At 42.9% G+C, this 14,717-nt stretch overlaps 1 protein-coding gene across 20 annotated transcripts in view; it reads right to left on the bottom strand.

The window, feature by feature from the left end:
• Positions 1 to 14,717, bottom strand: part of PARD3 (par-3 family cell polarity regulator) — an 823,651-nt gene that overhangs the window by 616,106 nt on the left and 192,828 nt on the right. Inside the window, exon 1 of one of the 20 annotated variants that reach the window (XM_064285102.1) lies at positions 10,930 to 13,640. The exons of the other annotated variants lie outside the window; for them this stretch is intronic. The gene's annotated coding sequence lies outside the window, so the exon portion shown is untranslated. Of the gene's footprint in view, positions 1 to 10,929; positions 13,641 to 14,717 lie in introns of those variants that run through there. 20 annotated transcript variants of the gene reach the window in all.

Genomic DNA, 14,717 nt, shown 5'->3' with positions numbered 1-14,717 from the left:
CTGTTAAGAGATAAACTTTAAAAGAAAAGCAAACAGGTTTGAAATTAAAAAAAAAAAGGAAAACAGTGTAAACTATTAGCTACAGCCTTTCTAGAAATATCGGTACTCAATTACATTCTCTGATGCAACAATATTATAACAGAGGCTGTTCAAAACTATGACATTTCTAAACTATAAACCCAGGGCTAACAAAAAGGGAAAGATGCACAACTCCTCTCCCACTCCCTTTAAAATTCAGATTTCCTAATCTTTACTTTAAATTTTTAAGAATTAACAAGCAATTGTACTTGCTTATTAAGTGTTCAGTGGTGGTACCCTGACAGTGACCACTAAATAACGAACTAGAGGAAAATCAATCCAAGGACCCATTGTTGTCCTAAGATCTCCCAGCACCGTACAATGCAGAAGTTTCTGAGACCTTTAGAAATTCTTAGTTTCACTTGAAAACTTACCAACTCCTTTATAAACTGAAATACATTCCTTTTCCACCCCACTTAAAATAGCTTTTCTCAATTCTTGGTGATAGCAAGTGACATCTTGTACCAATAAAGCCAGCATGTGAGAACACTTCAAAAATAGTAACAAAGTCGGTCAAAATTAGTACAAAAATGAGAAGTGACATCTCAGAGAAGGAAGGACAGCACTCCAGTAAATGCCTATAAGTCCATTTTAAAAGAAAATGGACCCAAAAAAGAATAGAACCAAAAAGAAATGTGTATGTTTAATCAACCACTTTCAAAACTTCAAATGTCTTAACTATGACATCCTTCCTGGATGATAACCTATTCTCAATTTAACATTCAAAATATTAAACTCTACATGTCAAAAATTAAATAAATTTTCTCCTCTGTAACCACCTACTCCACTTTTCTGTCTGGCAGAAATACACACCTCTTCCTCCACACTCAGTCACAAGGTGCACACCTCAGAGCTAAAAAATTTAAGGTCAACCAAAGTATTAACCCAGCTCTTTTTTGGTTTCAGCTGCTATCATGACCCCAAGATTTCTTCATTGTCCACTGGTCACAGCTCATTGTTCCTATCACTTAGCTTACATCCATCTCACATCCCTTCACTAAATGCTCTGATCCTGTGGATGACAAAACCGTTGCTGTCAAGTCAACTTCAACACATAGTGACCCCACGTGTGTCAGGGTAGAACTGTGCTCCGTAGGGTTTTCAGTGGCTAAGTTTTCAGAAATAGATAACCAGGTCTTTCGCCCCAGGTGCCTCTAGGTGGACTTGAACCTCCAACTTTTCCTTTAGCAGCCAAGTGCATTACCCGTTTGCACTACCCAGGGACACCTAGTCTGCCAACACACCGCTATAAACTCTTCATAATCTAGTTCAGACTCCACTACTTGCTAGGGTTTGTTGTTCTCCCTAGCCCCAAGGAAGGCCCTGGCACCTCTAATGTTTACTGAATGAATGAATGAATGAATGAATGAATGAATGAATGAATGAATGAATGGTTTAAGTACCCTAAATTTTACTGTCTATTTTTTTTTATATTTGTAATTTGTTAACTTTTTTTTTCCCCTCCATTTTTATTTTACCACCATAATGAGATACGGAATACCCAAGCATGAGCCGGCATCTCAGGTCACATATTGCTGCATCTCTCCACCATGATTCACACATTGTTATGGGAACAGTAGATGCTCAAATACTGAATAGTGTCTCAGAACATAAATAGCATTTTAGAATCATCTGGTTTAACTAGCCATTAAAATTCTTTGCGTGCCTTCTACAATATTTAATATTTCCATCACTCACCCTTTGCTTGAACTCACTCCCTTCCCAGCCAGCCCGTGGCAATCTTTGAGAGCTTTGACTTTGAGAAGCTCTTCCTTACACTGGACCCCAGTCCCCTCCCCGGCACCGTGCAGAACAAGCCAATACTATTTCTGCATAATAGCAGAATGAACTTCTACATTCATTCCTTCATTTATTTCTTCAACAAATACATAATGAGCACCTACTATGAGCCACTAGTCCTATACCGGGTGCTGTGAATACAATGAATACACACCACCACCATCCTGCTCTCATACATCGTTTGGATAACCACCTAGGCTATACGTCCAAAGCTGCATCACACAGTAACACATTATATGTCATCAACTCCCTCTGGTCACCTTGACTTCTTGCCTCACTGGTTTCTAAATATTCAAGAAAACATCACCTGCATCCCAAACAACCAAGACTGAAGTTCAGCCCAAAGTAGCTGAGCTCATGCCTACTTAGGATCCAAGATTCCTTTTATATTTCTTTGCTTCCTTTCCAGAAAGTCAAAGTCACCGTCACTGGAATGAGAGATTTTGGTGATAGAGAAATTCTCTCTCTCTCTTCCTCCATTCCCCATCTGAGCCAGGTGAGGAACCTATTTTACAAACAAAACCTTTCACAGAACCTTAATATATAAAAGAGCCAAAACACTTATCTTTTAATTTGAAATGTATATCGTTTCCTGAAGACAACCAGAAAGAACAATGAGGCTATTTAGTGAATAAAACAGTCACTCAAAATTTGAATTTAGTGTCACAGTGACCTCGGAGATACGATGCAATTTGATTTTGCATTTCTGTTCACCTTACATTTATCAGCTTAAAACTCACAGATAAACATCATAGCTCGCCTTGTAATTTCAGGACATTCTTTAATTAAACTGATTCAGAAGCTTGAAACAGAAGTGGGAAATCTGTGTTTCAAAAACTAACAATGAACAAACTCCCAATCTTTATAAAAAATGTACAAGAAGCACCCAAACCTTAAAATTGGCAAAAATCACCATATTACCCCATGCATGTAAAACTTTGCTGGCGCTTAATTAAGCATGCTGTACGGTGCTGTCACAGAGCGGTACACGCTCACCTGGGCAAACTGGGGCAGCCCACGGCCTTCCTAAGCAAGGACACCCTGAAGAGAAGTCAGGTCTTTGAATAGAGACGGTGGGAAAAGCCCACTCGAAGGTTTGCAAAGACAAAAAATCTAATCTGGCAGGACATATTAAAGGATTAGTTGTTGCTAACATTTAACACTGGAAAGTGAGAGACTTGGACGTTCCTGGCTTTTCAAGAACACCCTTGAAAGCTCCTGAGACAAGACAGAACCAAACACCTCAGTTCACACCATGACCTCAGTGAGTAGCACCTGTCTCCACACCTCTGACGAAAATCATTAAATTGGCTGTTTAATACTATACTTGCTAAAGTGCTGCGCACAAATGTTATCATTTTCTAGAAGTTTTCATGAAAGACTATTTCAATAACGACAAATACAATTATGCTATGCAGAGATTTTACAGTTTTTAAAAACTGTCAGTTTTCTGTTGTAATGTCTACTTCACAGTACCAAAAACTGATTTAAAAAAAAAAAAAACCATATACCCAAACATATTTGCATTTTAAACGCACATTGATGAAACAAGAAGCCAAACTATAGTGTTCGGGTATACATAATATCCTGTGAAATGAAGAAAAAAGACTTCTCAGTCATTACATGAAAACCAACCAGGCATTTTAAAAATTCAGAAGAGGAACCAGACGCTCCTAAAGGTAGCCGTTTCTATACTTGTTTGCATTTAGAGAATTTACTTAACTCCCAGCAAGCTTGTGCTACATCTGACCATCTTGCTAAAACAAAGAATCCAACACCTCTAACTACAGCAACATTACTTATCTACCAGAAGCGTCTAGAACGAAGGACACATTTATAGAAATTAACACAGAAAACACTCAATGAACAGAAATTCAAGATCAAGATTTATTCTGAAGAAATTAATTTTGGGTGATTCTTTACTGTAAATTTTATATAAATATCAATTTTGGGTTTGCAGGTTAATGCTGTTTTAAATAAAAACCTAAGCCCTAAAATATCATGGATTAACACATACAGGGGCATTAAAAGTTTTTAAGAAAACTGTGTGTTCCTTCTTTCAAATTCCTGAATATTATTCCACATTAGAAGTTTCACAAAAAAAGCTAGCCATTTCAGTTGTTTTCAAAAGGATGGATTAGATAATATTTGTCACGATAGAATTTTCCTCCTCCTTCTGTGGTGTAAAAATCGAAGGGAAAACCTGTTTACTGTAAACTCATTTCAGAGAAAAGAACGAGTCTGTATCTACAACCAGCGCAGTCAGGCTACCATATTTGGGGGCAAATACCGTGCCCACACATATAAAGTGCGGCATAGCGTGCTTACAAAAATAGCACGGGACCAGTGGTGTGGTCGACAAAAACCATATAACACGCATGTTATTTGCATAAAAAAGGTACAAAAAAACACTGAATAAATTATAATTGGATGAATTATTGAACAAACCAGTCATTTTCAGTTTCATTTATTAAAAAAACAAGATCTTTAGAGGCAAAGAAGCCCATTTTTCCAAGACAAAATGTAGGACAGGACAGCAAAGCAAAAGAGGTGTCTGAAGTAACTGAATTATTTATTGACTAATGTTGCCTGTTTTTTTTTTTTTTAAGGGCATGGGGCATATACCATGTTAATATTATTTCCTATGATCTTCCAGAAATAATCATTATAAAGGGTGTGAATTGAGATTTTTCAGGAGCTTTTTCACGAATTCATTTTCTGACAAATGGGCTGCGGGGTTTTCCTTCTGTGGGCCGTTCGGCTGTGTGTGAGAGACTTGAGTTTGCAGGTCACACATGAAACTCCAGTACATCTGGTCCCTGAAGGTAGAGCAGGAGAGTGATGAAATATCAAAATCCACTCTGAGAGTACTCTACAGGGACACACAAAAGCATACGGAATGTAAGTTGGGCTTCAACAGCTTGAAAGTGAAAAGGGATACTTTTTTTCACACAGCTTTGTCATTAACACGTGGAGGAGCCGCGCACAGAGCACAACCTGAAGGCTGTTCCCAGACGTGAGGGAGCTGCACCCAGCGTCTGACAGCTTCCTATTTATAGCAGACCTGGTTTCTCCAGACACGTGATTATTTATGCATACTCGACATGCGTTATTTAGAGGCACTGTTAAACCGAAACAGGAATTTTCTAGGCTTCTTTTAATAGACTACCAAACTTTTCTCCCAAAATAATTATGTTCAATTTTAAATAAGTTACATCTTTGACATTCATTGGAAACAAGGCATTTGATTTTAAAACCTTCCCATTGTTACCAAAGAGTTTGAAAAAAACACTTTACTTGAGCACACCTTACCAATATCAACAACCCATTCTTCAACCTCTCACATTCAGGTTTCACCTTTTCCAGACAAGCTTGTTCAACAACCGCAGCTCAAACTCATCCATCCCTCTTCCACTGACCCCTAACCCATGCTGCCTGGTCCTTGGAACTTCGCACTTCATCTTGGGCACGCTGGTATTATTTGCACTTTATTTTCTGTCAGTGTTTTATGTCATCCCCCAAAGAGCACGTAAGGTCCGTAAGTGAAAAACTGCATTTCATAATTTTTGCCTATCCCACGGTAACGCTTGTGCCCCTCTTGTATCAGGCAGGAAAACGTGGGTAAAAAGCAAAAAGGTCCTTTCTGCTGGGAAGGCAGCAGGTGGCATCTAAGCTCCAGCTTTTACATATTAAGCAGGATAGTTTGACCCTTGTCCCACGGCTGAGAGGGAAGGAGAATGTTTTGAAAGGTAAATGGTTAGAAACCACAAAGAAAAGAATCTGTTGTGACTAAGGGCAGAATCTTCTCAGATTTATTTCTGCTCAAAGCCACACAATCCGAATGAACAGCCCCAGCTCACGTGCCCAAAGCAGAAAGAGGCAAGAAACCCACAGGTCAGGTGAGACCCCTGAGATGTAACAGACCCTTAGTGCACCCAGAGGTAATCAGCAAGACCCTCTAGGCTGTGACGACAGAGCTGGTCCCAGAAGAGGACCCCACAGGGTCTGCAGTTATCACCAGAGAGGCCCTGAAGTGACTTGGGAAGAAGACATGTTTTCCTTATAGTCCCTCCCTGGCCTCCCTACAGACAAAAGGCAGGAAAGCTGACCCCCAGTACTACACTGGCCCCTCTGCCAGTGTTATGTATACCACACTGACGTCTCATGGGCGAGGGCTGCCATTGGCACTGAGTCCTCCAGGGCTCCACATCCCACCACAGCCTTGCCGAGGCAATGCCCAGCTAAGCTCTGATGAAGTCTCTGACCACAGCATCAATCCCAAATGCGAACAAGGCAGGAGCCCAGGTCCCCTCCTAGGGGGACATCTGCTTTTAAAGGCTCAGGCCAGAAGCGTGGGTCGCCATGCTTCAACAAACATGTATCAACAACTCTAAGCTTCGGGACACAAAGACAAACAAATATGAAGGCTAAGCTCTCGTAGAATCCACAGTCCTTGACCAGGTTCAGCCATCCATGAAGACCTCGCAAAGATTACTGAATTTGTTGAGTTACTAAGGACTGTGTTGATGGCCCTGATGTTGTGTTGATGGCCCTGATGTTGTCAGCTGCCTTCTACCTTAGCACTTTTGAGAACATACACAGAGAAGCAAAAACACTGAGTGTGTCTTGTGGATTCTGAGACCATGGTCCATTCTTATTCCGGGGTCTGACTGTAGAAGGAAAACCTCTGAAAAGCACTTCACGTGTGTGACACCTCATAGTTCTTAAGGAAGCTCCTAGTGACCCTTAGGAGCGTGCCAGTTAGGATTTACTTCTCTCCATAACAGGCCTACGCAACTGCAGATCAAAGGGAGCTGAGGTAACTGGTGCAAGGCTGCCGGCTAGTAAATAACGGAGCCCTGAAGCCCAGCTGTGGGCCTGGCACACCTCTTGCTCTAAGCCTGGGTTACTGTGATAACCAAGTCTGGGAAAGCCCCTTTTAAAGACACCTGTTAACAGCTGTCTGTGCTCACAGTGGTCTTGCAGACTCAAGCAATGATGGATTTGGTATAAGCACCCAATTCCAAATCGGCTGGGTCAACCCAAGGTTAATTATTTCCCTTTAAAGAGATCTGAAGGGGTGAGGTGGAGAAGGAGTGGGGGAGTGGGAAGAGGTTACCTTGGTATTTTGAAAACAACAGAAGTAACTGAGGAAATTCAAAGTAAAATTAAAAGTCGACTTTATTCACTCGTAACCACCAGCTGCCACCCAACTGACGCCGATGCATGGGATCCCGTGTGTTTCAGAGCAAAACTGTGTTTCACAGGATTTTCAAAGGCTGATTTTATTTTTTGAAATAGATCAACCAGGCCTTTCTTCTGAGGCACCTCTGGGTGGACTCGAACTTCCAACCTCTTGGTTGGTAGCCAAGTACGTGAACCATTTGCAACACCCAGGGACTCCAACTTCACTGGAGCCCCACTTTAACTTGGGGATAGGTTCTTAAGTCTGTGTCAGGAGAGACAGCAACAATCTTGTCTACCAGGCATTATCTTTTAAAATCCCTGGAAACTGCCAGCAGTGCAGCTGATGGCTCTTTGTTTGGTTACCTACAACATAAAGCACCTGACTTGTGTTCAGAGGTCAGAACGTACTACCGCTTCTTCCCCAAAAAGTAAGAAGGACCTCTAAACACTGCAGTTACGTCCAATGCAATGAGAGGCTCAGCCTCAGAAGCCAAAAGGAGCAGGGAAAAGGGAAGACAAGACTCATCCCTCCCACCAACCAACGCTCCTTCTCAGACTTGTTCATTGACTGGAACGCTGAGCCGGCAGCACTTTGGAAATTCTTCTCTGTGTCTTTGTGTATGTTTGCTTCCTGGGTGTCTCACTCTCCTCTGTGTGGGGCAAGCGTTCACACTCTGTCTGCCTCTCTCTCAAGTCTGTCTCCCTCACTTTGTCTCAACACTGTGTACGCGTCTGTGTGTATGTCTCGAGATGAAGTTTTGTCCTTTTTAATCTCTCTTTCTGGGGAGGGCAGAGGAAGAAAACAGAGCCAAAGAGAACAAACACCATAATTGGACATTATTCTATGATTAACTCATAACTCTATATTTTGGCAGCACACAGTCTCTGAAACCACGCACAGAGTGTGCTTTATATCTGTTATGACTAAAATATAAAATCAAGAAGAAAATCCTGACTGGTTTGAGGGCCTTAACTCATATTTGGATACAAACCTCTGAAAATTAGCCAAGGAGATGCCAGAACATATGAGAAGAACAAGGACATGACCCTCAAGTCTCCCGTACTTAACATGTGCTGTAATTTGGGGGCAAGTGTTCAAGAACAGTGCTTTCTTTCCAACCAGATCCAAAAATGTGCATGACTACATGAGCACAACCAAACTGAGATGTCGTGACCATTGTCATACACATTTAAACCTATGTACGAGGTCAAATCAACTGTGTTCAAGATGTTCCAGGCCCAGGCAATGACAGGTCACCTTCTCTTGGCCATATTTTTTCATAAAGAAGACTCCACTTTTGAAACCAAATACCCTTTTGAATTATATTGATCTGGGATACCCATCCATAAGTACTTTGATTGAAACACTTCTTAAAGTTCCACGTGGGAAATAAGATCATTGATTGATTTCCGGAGGAAATGGACGGCAACACATAAGTTGTCTTTTTCATTCTTTAAGAAATAGCTAAAAGTTGCTTTCACACATGTTAGCCAGCTCCTTCTACAGGCTCAGCCTGCCTTCCATCTGAACCAGACAGGATGGCGGGCACAAGTTCACACTCTGCCCTAACCTGCCCTATTCTCCCAGGACTCACAAAGACTAGAAAAGATTAACAGACTAATTCACAATGAATGAGGGATTTTCATCTACGCTACTTGGGAATATTTTCCAAAGTCCAACAGCTTCTTTCTCCAATCCTTGCCTTTTCTCATCAGGAGGCACTGCACAAAAGCTTGCAGAATACATTCATTTAATAAAGATGTGATGGGATGATGAGTCAGGACGGGGTGAATCCAAGTACATACCCTGCTGTGCCTTTACTACATATTATAGAGTGTACAAGTAGCCCAAACAGCAGGGACAAGTACTATTATTTACATATTAAGTAAAACCTGACTAGGAAACCTTTAATATATCAATGCATGTGCTACCCAACACTTACTAAATATCTGTTATGACCTAGGCCAGGAGTTGGCAAACCTTTTTTGTCTGCCAGACGGTGCATATTGTAGACTCTGCAGACCATGCAACCTCTGTGGCAGCTCCCCAACTACGGCCATTGTGGTGAAAAGCAGCCACGGACAATAAGTAAATGAATGGGCGTGGCTGTGTTCCCAGAACCAGGCTGCATTGGGCCTGAAGGCCTTAGTTTTGCCAACACTGACTCAGAGGATGGGGATACAAGACGACCAGGCCCTGGAGGAACTGCACCAAGCCTGAGGGGCCGGGATGATAACCAAGGGCCTTGAAAGCCAGCCTACACACCACTGACAGGGTCCCTGATTAGAGAGATGCTTACACCTGTGTCCTAGACAAATCTAATTTGGGCAAGGAGAAGGTGAAAACCTGGAGAGCCCCTCCCCCTCCCCCCAAAAAAAACAGAAGGGGGAGGAAAAAATGAAGAACGAGAAAGAAAAATGTATTACAGGTGAAAGTGGTTCAAGAGACGCCATTCAATGCTAGAAGTACCACTCGGTGACACTAACATACTTGCCTCCATCCTTCAAATATGATTTTTTAAGATCCCTGTGAACAGTCTAATGACCTATAAATGGGTAAAGGAATAGGTCTTTAAAATGCTCCTCCCCCAAGAAGGGGAGAGGGGCGTTAAAGCCTTCCTTCAGCACCGTACATAGCGGCCATCTGATACTGCAGAGTTACGAGGTGGGAATAACGCCCCTGACTGGCGCAGTAATGAAAAGTCCCCAGGAGAAACACAGGCTCCGTCTGCCCATGCACTGCGGACATCCACTTTAACAAGCCTGAGTGTGATTTACGGCTCCTGCCTCTCGTATTAAACATTTTCAATATCTTTTAGCAATTTGATAAAACCTGTTAAAATTAAATTCCAACCACAACTCACTCATCCACACCTTAGGAGGCAAAGGTCATACTAATGTGATCTCTCTTTACAGCCTTTGCCAAAAAAAAAGAGGAAGTCTTTCAGACTGTGTTCCAAAGTAGTAATGCGAAAGCACAAAGGGGGACTTTCCCCCTTTAATTCACACACACACACACACCCCTTAGGGCAATGACTGGAGATAGACTAGAGCTCTGCTCCTCGTTGGATCTACTCACCGCAGCCCCAGAAAGAACGATGACTTCCGATTTGCTAGAGTGAGGTCTCAGGGAGAGCCCAGTCTAGCACGGCGCACACGTCCATGCACAGATTGATGGAAATTAACATTACGCTGCATTATTTGAGATCCATTAAAAAGAGACTAGCCAGCCACTCAAACGTTTGAGAGAAAACACCTCATCTGGTTGTCATAACCCTCTGTGTAGTGACATAACAGCCTGTTTACAATGACGAACACCCAGAATATTTGAGACCCTTAGTTTTCATTAAGCTTACATTGGGTTTTTTGGGATAAATTTGTCATTTTTTGAGGTCAATGGTCATAAAACCCCATTTCCATTCACCCCTTGTGTTACAGAGTACAATTGTTCCATAGGGTTTTCCACCCAGGCTCCTTCAATGGCCCATATCATACCCATTGCCGCTGAGTCGATTCGACTCGTAGCAATCTTACAGGATGGAGTAGAACTGCCCTATAAGGTTTCCAAGGAGTGCCTGGTGGATTCGAACTGCCTACCTTTTGGTTAGCAGCCCTAGCTCTTAACTACTTTATTCACAAGTAGATACTATAGACATTGCATGCACGCAGCATGCAATGCTGTGGTCAGTTATACTGACCTATATTCCCCACACACATGAGCAGTTCCCAAACCCATGGTCCCTCTGACAAGAGGATGGGGAGGAAGAGAATGGCACAGAAAACCTGGCATTGCAGATACAGCAATGCTACCCCAACACTTTTAGAAATTAAAAACAGTTCAAATCACTGTAGCCTTGTGCTTACTCAGTATAGAGCTGGCCATTGGTCACCAACACTGGGAAAACAGCTTCCCTTCTACGTACATGGTGCCCTCGTGGTGCAGCAGTTAAGAGCTTCACTGCTAACCAAAATGTCAGCAGTTCAAATCCACCAGTCACTCCTTGGAAACCTTATAGAGCAGTTCTACTCTGCCCTATAGGTTGACTGAGAGTTAGAATCAACTTGACGGCAACGGGCTCTACGTGCAGGACCAGGCTTTGTCTGAGTCATGGTAGCTTAAACCACAGCCAAAACCACCCTGCCCCAGTCTGGAAGACTGCCCAGTTCCCTCTCTGAATGCCCTGGGTTCCCAACATCCAAACAGCCGTGACCTACCATCATGCCAAGATCAGGCCTGGGTATCCCAGGCCCACACACATCCTCTCTGTTTAAGGGTCTGCCAGGAGAAACAAAGACAAGCAGAGTGGTTTCTAAGAAAAGAGGATCCTTAATTTCCAGCATCCCAAATCCACAAGTCATCATAACTGGCTGAAGCGATCACTGAGGCAAAAGGCCCACGCGGTCAACTTTCCAAATGCACCTTCTCAGCCTCTCGCCGTGCTGCCCTCCTCCCATCTAGTCAACATGGTACAAAACCACAACCACGGGCAGCCCGAAACTGTCAGTGACGCCAAGGCAAGCATATCGATTAGGCTAAGGTGAGAGGTGAGGAGCACCTGTAGAGAGAACGTTCTTAGGGCCAAGTAGTCGGCCTCTATCCTTAGGAGGGGGCAATGGTTTAGGGTTTGAATGAGAGCCTCTTTTCTTATTTCCACAGTGCCAGTGAAGACCTGACCCTACTTTCCCACTTGCTGCCTGCCCAGGTAACTCACACCTACAACGTCACCTGTATACCAGCTGCTGTCGAGTCAATTTCAACTCGTAGCAACCCTATAAGACCCAGTAGAACTGCCCCATAGGACTTCCAAGGCTGTAATCTTTATGGAAGCAGACGGCCACATCTTTCCCTTGTGGAACTGGCTGGTGGGTTTGAACCGCTGACCTCTTGGTTAGCAGCCAAGCACGTAACCACTGTACCACCAGGGCTCCTTACAACAGCATCATAGGATTTATCATAACGCAGAGAATCAAACCACTGTTCTGATTTCACATAGCACAGGGCTGGTATTTGGCCTGGGGCAAATACTGAGCGCTTACATTTAAACACGGATATGAGGGACCAAAAAATCCACAATGTTCTCCGTTTTTAAAAAATGCTCATTTATAAAGACCTCAGCAACTGACTCTTTGTTGTCATCACATATTATATTCCCCAGGTCTCCTCCTGTCCCTACTGACCCCCGCCCCTCTGGAGAACCATTCTCAGAATCCAGCTCCATATTCCATGCTAAAAGGCTATCAAGACCTTTATCCTAACATCAGTCGACGGACTGAGGGGCACTGCCTTTTCCCTCGGTGTTTCAGGTTTACCTAGAATGAAGGGACTGACTGTGGTTTCAAAAGGTTGATACAAGACACACAAGAAAACAGAGCAAACCAGGGGGAAATGAATAGTTCAACACAGGTGGTCACGGATGCTGCTGCCAACACTAACGTGTATGATATTTACACCAAGATAAGTAACACTCACAAATGCTGCTTTTAGAGAAATCAGAAATGGGTTAGCTAACAATGTATATTTTGAAAATGAGAAGCTTATACAATCAAAAGTTAACTATACACAAATACAAATGTTAGTAACATACCAAAACCAAAAACCAAACCTGTTGCCGTCGAGTCGATTCCGGCTCATAGCAACCCTATAGGACAGAGTAGAATTGCCCCATAGGGTTTCCAAGGAACACCTGGTAGATTCGAACTGCCGACCTTTTGGCTAGTAGCCATACCTTTTAACCACTACGCCACCAGGGCTTCCTAGTAACATACAGCTCCAGAAAATAAACTTACAAGCTATAATTTCAGAGGCAATTATTATATTTGCACTGGTTCAAATACAAGGAGTTATAAATAATTTTGACTGTGAATTTTCTAATACGCTGTCTTTTTACTTCCTATTTAGACCCCCAGTGGCCGGTGGCTGCAGACAGCTCAGGGGAGAACAAAGGAGACAGGGCAAAGGACTGGGAGGGGAGGCCAGGTTGTTGGCCAGATAACTACAGAGTGGTGGTCCAGTGGTAGGATTCTCGCCTTCCATGCAGGAGACCCAGGATCAATCCCAAGCCAAAGTACCTCACACACAGCTACCACCTTCTGTCAGAGGAGGCTTCCATGTTGCTATGATGATGGACAGGTTTCAGAGGAGCTTCCAGACTAAACTGGACAAGAAGAAAGGGTTGGCGGTCTACTTCTGAAATCAGCCAATGAAAATCCTACAGTATCATAATGCCATGCGTTGAGTCACTATGAGTTGGGGGCCAATTTGATGTCAGCTAACAACAACTTCCATCCCCAAGAAGTTCTCCTGACTTGAAGGCTCAGGGTTGGAGATTCTGAATACGAGGTTGTTACTTTATGTCTTGACCCACGATTCGATACTCAACTACCTACATTCCTCTCTAGTTCCCGTGCAAACCCTGCAACCTGCCCCTTTCTTATTGAAAAGGTAACTAGTAACGCGCTAAGGCAATCCGAAGCTACAACTTTCCAAGAGTTGAGGGCAGCGATGAAGTTTTCTCACTAAAGAAAGCACGGAATTGCAAGAGCACTGAAGAAAGCACGGAATTGCAAGAGCACTGAAAATAAGAAGTGGTGTGAGGGAGAACCATGGGAAAAAGGCCAAAGCATTTTGTTTTGGGACCAAAAAAATAGGGGAGTTGTGAGAAATTACCCCCTAATTACTAAGGAGCTGTTAACAGAGGAAGTCAATCTATATTTGCCGATGCAGAAACATATCCAAGATATATTGGCAGAACAGTATGCATAGCAGGAAACCATTTGTGTGTGGGGGCGCGTTTAAAATGCTCATATATGTGCAGAAAAATTCTGGAAGGGTACAACAGAAAAATGACTATTGTGGCTTCCCTCTAGAGAAAGGGGGAGTAGCGGTATTAAGGGCATTCTTATTTATTTTCCACTTTACACCCTTCTCTCCTTTTATTTTCTTCCATGAGCACATACTATTTTTGAAGCTGAAAACTGAAAAACTCACAGTTTCAAGGAAAAGAAAGAAAATGGCAGCATGGGCAGGAACAAGCTAGTAGGGTCTTAAAGAGTCGTTCTATTTAATAAGCAGCAGAGAAACAAAAACACAGCCAAAAGCCCTCAAAGCACACAATGGATAACTGAAAACAATGAAACATGGAGACTGCTTTGTTTTTTTGTAAAGACTCTAAAGTTGGTGGTTTCATACATATTACTGATTGAATGAAAGCCTCAAAATTCCTTTTCCAGAACTGGGAGCCTTTTCAATTTGTAGGGTGATTTCTAGTTAAGATTGAGGCTATAGTGCTGGGAACAAAAGGCATCAAAAAGCTAAGGGGTAACGTCCTGAATATGAATGAGATGAGGGGAAAGCTAAGATGGCGTTAGTAAAGGCGACACAGGAGACCAGGGCCACAACGGTGTTTTAAACCACAACCCCAGCTTGAAGACTGGGCTCCTACGGTGGGTATCCCCAAGCTAACTGGTAACTGTAATTCCAGACCATGCACACATACTTTGAGAATGTCCCTGTTGAAAATACCTTCAAAATAAGGCGGTTCAGAAACGCACTGGGCCTGGATGGCGCCTATAGAAGTAGAATGGAGGGATGTCTTGGACTTCAAGGTCATCCTTCATAAAAAGGAGCGCAGAGGCCAAAAGAGGTGAAGTGA

This window comes from Loxodonta africana, chromosome 4 (assembly GCF_030014295.1).
Source record: "Loxodonta africana isolate mLoxAfr1 chromosome 4, mLoxAfr1.hap2, whole genome shotgun sequence".
Taxonomy (NCBI): Eukaryota; Metazoa; Chordata; class Mammalia; order Proboscidea; family Elephantidae; genus Loxodonta; species Loxodonta africana.
Note: the sequence above shows the minus strand (reverse complement) of the source record. Positions and strands in the feature narration are given on the sequence as shown.